The sequence below is a fragment of the Xenopus laevis genome, chromosome 2S, assembly GCF_017654675.1.
Source record: "Xenopus laevis strain J_2021 chromosome 2S, Xenopus_laevis_v10.1, whole genome shotgun sequence".
In the NCBI taxonomy this organism is placed as follows: domain Eukaryota; kingdom Metazoa; phylum Chordata; class Amphibia; order Anura; family Pipidae; genus Xenopus; species Xenopus laevis.
The window spans coordinates 82,061,718-82,067,717 of NC_054374.1; positions in this window are offsets into that span (position 1 = coordinate 82,061,718).

Below are 6,000 nucleotides of genomic sequence, written 5' to 3' on the forward strand. Positions count from 1 at the left end.
GTCTGGACTGAGAATTAAAATAGGCCCTGGCATTTCAGGTACACAGAGGCCCAATCAGCCCACATAGAGGCCCAAACAGCCCCCACCAGCCCACTAAATACTGACTTTCTATGGGACCTTAGAGCAGCCCCTCTGGCATTTGCCAGAACCCACAGATTGCCAGTCCGGGCCTGGCGGCTTGTACATTTCACGTCAACTGTTTTGTAATCCTCTAAGGAAAACGCAGTCCTTTATATAATAAACTTCTAAATACGTACACGACATAGTGTTGCCTGGTGCCTTTCTACATCCTCTGTGTGTGTTTGTTCTCCAGAACAGAATACTTTGTGGGTATCGGCTACAACTATATCTGGTCTTTCTACAGTAGGTCCCCAATCTCCCCAGCTCATGTGAAGCAAAATTGCTGTGGAGAAATTCCCACTAGTGATGAGGGAAATTTTTCGTCTATAGACTCCAGTGGGTGAAATTGTGAATTGTCGCGCATCAAAAAAAAGTGCTGGTTTCCTCCAGTCCGGACTCCTCTCTGTCTGTGTTAGGCAGTGCTCTATCGAAGATGTTATCATCCCCCGGTCCACTAAATTGTGTGTGTGCCTTTATGTGACAACACACTCTTTGTGCCCAATCTTCAGTTGCACAACAAACACAGTTCAGCCTTCCCTAGGGCGCAAGTGCTTGTTTGATTAACACTAAGGGTCAGATTTATCAACGGTCACATTTTTTTTATGGTCAAAACTGGTCAGATTTAACTGGAGAGTTATGCAAATTCGATTCATTTTTTGTTTAAATTTTAATTTGATTTTCGAATATTTATCATACTCTGGCCCTTTAAGACTATTTGCCACCTAAAAGCCCTGCTGAATTGCTGTTTAAGTCAATAGGAGAGGTCCAGGGATTAATTTGGAGATGTCTGCAGCCTTCCTTTCATAGAAAAATCTCAAATTGAGTCTGATCTAATTCAATTTGTTAAATTTGTTCAAGTTTTATTAATTAGATGTCATTAATACATTTCGACTAGTCCAATCTTTGGAAGTTTAAAAAAACTCACCTGAATTCAACATTTGACCTTTGATAAATGTATCTCTAAGGGTAGGACTTCACGAGCGATTTTGTCTCGATCCGGCGCGCTGCAACAAAACGCAGGCAGCTTGTCATATGCCGACAAAAATAAGGTAAGTAATAGAATTGTCGCAGCGTTGATCCGACGCGACATAAGTGAGGGATCAACGCTGTGACACTATGCGACAATTCTATTACCTTATTTTTGTCGCATGCGATTTGTCGTAGAGTGTCTGATCGCCGACAAGATCACTCGTGGAGTCCAACCCTTAATGACGCACTCTTGTACCCCCTCCTAGATTTCTAGCACAACTCCCCATAGATCTACTGTATAAATGACCCTTAATGTGTCCTGCCCTTTGTATAAAGCTACATACTGCCTTTCTGAAGAGAGAAGCAAATCTATTCCATGGGACAGTCTTACTGCTGAATGACAACCTCACTGGTGGCTGGACATTGATGATATTAATCCCAAATAAACTTGTGAAATGTCTTAATTATGTATAATAACTGGGGAGTGGATCCAAGAACCATTTTGCCCACTTTAATTCTTTTAGCAACCCAACTGATAACCTTGCACCATCTAGTGGATGAATCACATGGTTACTATAAAAGCTCACAACTGCTTTAATATCGTGAATATTGCACCAAAGGTAACATTAACCATTGCTGTGTGAGTTATCAAACACATCTGCAAGGCAAATTCCATGAATTGTGAATAGTACAAAGAAAAATATCATGGCCAAGTCTGGCAGAAGGATGGCTGCCTACACAAATGCAAAGATTTAACATTTTAGGATTTACAGGCACAAGCTTCAATGACTCTTTCTCACTTCTCTCACTCTCGGATAACACCACTTCCAGCCTACAATGAGGCCACTTCTGCTTTATTGCCAGTGGGTAACAGTTCCAGTTGCAGATAATCCAGTTATGGGATGGATTGGGTCACCGGACAGATTGAATGGTCCTTGTCATGTGTGGTGTACAGGTCTCAGTCATTAGATCCATACAGGTCTTTGGTGCCTGTGATGTTGATTTAATGTTCAAATAAAAGTATTTGGCCTGGAAATTAAAGAGTTAATAAACAATGTTTGATGCATCTTGTCTTACAGATATATATCTATATATTTAGTCATCTTCCTCTGTTTCCTTAGCCTAACATTTCTCAGCTCAAGTTATTAGGTGGGTATATCACATCTTTAATTCATGATTGGTAGACCAAGATCATCAATATGTGTAACTAAAGGAGTATAGATAGCCATACACCAACAGATCTGCAAGGTCTTTAAATGAGGAGACCTTTGGCCAATTTGACCACCCACAAATTGGACTGATCTGATCATTTGGCTCCTGGACCAACAACTGGATCATGCAGGGGCCTATGGTGATTTACTGGAGAGAACAGTATCTTTCAGCTTTACATGGTGTGCCTGGAAAACAGGCGCTGGACCTAGATGTAGCCAGTAGAAGAAGCTACCTAGAATGGCAACCATATTAGTATACCCTTTGCATATGCAAAGGATAGGGAAATCGCATTACTTTTTGTCACAAAACAATAAAAAAAGTTTCCCCTTCCCATCCCCTAATTTGCATATGCTAATTAGGATTCCGATTCAGTTCAGTATACAGCTGAATCTTCCGCGAAGGATTCAGGGGTTCAGCCAAATACAAAATAGTGGATTCAGTGCATCCCTAATTAATATCATTACCATTGGATCAGGATCAAAACACAGGACCATGTGCATGTGAGAAATTACAATTCCTACACTCCCTGACATCTGAACTACTAGGTTATTTGGTTAACTCAGTACCGTCACTTACCTGCATCATAGAAGGTGTCCAGAACAGCAGTTTCCCCAAAGTCCAGCTCCCCAAAGTTGACGATACTGAGATGCGCCCCTTCTCCCTCACCAGGCTCGACGGCAGGCAATGCAGCGCCCCAGACTCCGGGCTGCCCCCCATGGCTGACTTTGGGCTGTCATTCAGTACATAGACCACACACGCAGCGGACCTCTGCTTGCTCAACCACTGGTGCCTTCACATATCAACCCCGCAGAGGGCTCTGAAATAGGGCAAGTGGGGACTGGGAGCTCAGCCGCTCCTACCTGCTCCCTTTCACTGGGTGCTTGCACGGTCACATAGGGGTTGGTGGCCTCCATGCTGATTGGTGTCGTTATGAGATGGGTCCCTCTTTACATACAAACAATATCCCTCTATGCAAAATGGTGACTGGGAAGTTGATATGAAGGAGAGTGAGTGCATTACGTGCCTATGCCTTAAGAGGCAAACATCACCCACACTGGGCACCACAGTTGCATGAAGCAGCCATGTTTACTGCTGTGTAAGAACAAGGGTTTAATGGAATTTTGCTGGAGCTGTGAGGGGGAAATGGAGAAAGTAACTCTTGTGCTAGAGAGGCTGAGATCTAGTCCGGGAAGAGCAGCAGCAGCTGGGACACAAGAAAGTAGAGTCAGTTGTTACACTTCAGATGTCCCATAGTCCCATAGTTCTGGGCTCCCAGCAGCAGCAGCAACAGACTGTTTGTGGGATGTGTCAGTGAGGTAAATATAAAGCTTGGCGCTACTGCATAAATAATTTAAGGACATTCTCAGCCAAAGTCTATCTGAGTTATGGGATCTGACCCCTAAGCACATGGAATTGAGCTTTGCCTCCTATGATTCCTCACTACAAGTGTCATCAAACCTCCGTCCTGCCACATTTTGGGCAGATTTATAAAAAATGTGAGGTTACAACGCACCACAGAAAAATCATCCATGTTTTATTCATTCCTATGGGATTTTTAGAATCTTATTTATTATGGGTTCACCTCTTCATACATAAATATGCTTTTAAAAATCCATAGGAATGAATAGAAAGTGAGTGCGTTTTATTGAGTTCTAAATTCCCACTTAGAAGGGGTGAACATAAAGGGGCAGATTTATCTAATTTAATCTAATAATCCCATCTCGCACCTCCGTGCTGGCCCCTCATCACTCCACCCTCTGTCGTTGCACCTGTGATCTCCCACTAGTTCGTCCACATCCCACTTTAATATATCCATGCATCTACCTTTGATAAAGAGAAAAATTGCCAGCGCAGGGTTTGCGCACTGTTTGGTCTCACTACTCAGTCACTCATTGCTGGGGGACTTGATTTTAAATGCACCAACATACTACTACAAACGTATAATGAGGGGCCTTGTCGTGGCACGTGAGTTTACATATTTTGGCCAATTGTGGTAGCTTACATCTCATTTTTTGTAATAGGCAAACCATGCGCTGACAACTTTTCTCTTTATCTTTGTGTATTAAATATTGGATTTTATTGTTTATAGCAGCTGCTCAACTCCAGATTGTGGGTTGGACTGAGCGCTGGCACATATGGCAGCTGGTCAGCGCCACAGAGTGGGTAGACTGGTTCTGGCGATTACTTTCTGTGTTTAATCGACCTTGATATATATAAAGTATACGGAAAGGCACAGAGGCACTGAGGACATAAGGGTGCAAGGCTGAAGAAATGGGGGTCCAGACTGAGGAAGGAGACTTGTTAAAGTAAGAAAAGCTGAGACGTGAAGGCTGAGTAACGTGGATGGAGGATGTCCTAAATAGAAGATGATTTCCGTATACCCAGGGGAAGGGTTCCAACTTACCTCGCCTAACACGGGAAATAAGCGAACTCATTTAACATTTACAAAAAGGGGAACAGACATGAATACGCGAGGGCGCCTACAGAATTGTTATGCTGCGTGGCAATAGTTTTCTGGGCACTAGCTGTACATCTTAAATGTACAGCAGGGGCTTCTGGGAAGTTGGAAGTGCCACCTATGCATGTGACATTTAGGGCTCCAGTAAGTTGTGTCCAATGAATTTCATCATTTGGTGCCAGTGTCAAAAAACACGCCTCGTTTTTAACATCACAAGACAGAAATACACTGTTTTTATGACTGGTTCTGAGGATTGACTTTACTTTTATGAAACGTATATGAGGAGGCACTAATAAAGCTTGAACGTGAGATCTCACAAGAAGAAGTCTTCAGGTCAAAAGGTCAGAGTAGCAACATATTCCTTAGGACTCTCCTTTTCAGCTTCTAAGCACTGGGGTTCATTTATGTAAATATTTGTTCTGAAGAGACATCAATACATTGCAGAAGATTAAAGGGTCAACACAGCTGATCTCAAAAGTGGTACGCAAGGCTCCTGAGAGACAGCTGGCAGAACAGCATGATTTCATCCTGGTGAACAGGTTCTTATGTACAACTTTCATAATTCTGGGAAATGGAGGAAAATATATGTTAAATAGATTTCCAGGTGTAGCAGAAGAGGAATGTGCCTACGGATTGCAAGGTGAAGGGGTGCCGTCCACATACCTCAACCTTCCACTTACCACTAGTCGGCCTCTTCCGCACACAATGTGTGTTCTTCTGGTGCCCCCTTCTAAATCAGCGGGTGCAAAGAGTGGTAGTACACACGTGACTCAGCGAGTGAAGGAGCAGGCCACAAGGAAGGGTTTGAGGTGGCTGGCACCCTAGGAAACAGCGGCCGGCTTGGCCGGCTCTGCCCAAATTAGGGAGAATGACATCTATCACCTCCAACCTCCTGGAAGAAAAACTCAGTATTTAAATTTTGAACTCTGTTAGCCATCTGAAGTTGGAATTTCCACACTATTATATATCATCTCTGTAGTGCCCAGATTTACAGTCATAATGAAAAAGTTTGGGAACCCCTCTCCGCCTGCAGTATATAATTACTCCACTTTTAGCCAAAAAAGATAACAGTGGTATGGTCGTTTCCTTTCCCAGTACTGGGTTTGGGGGTTTTCTGAACAAAGAATTTTTTTTTAGTGAAGCAGTATTCAGTTGTATGAGATTAAAATCAAATATGACAAAACTGGCTGGGCAAAAATTTGGGTATACTTTTATTTTGGCTAATTTGATGCATTACCTGC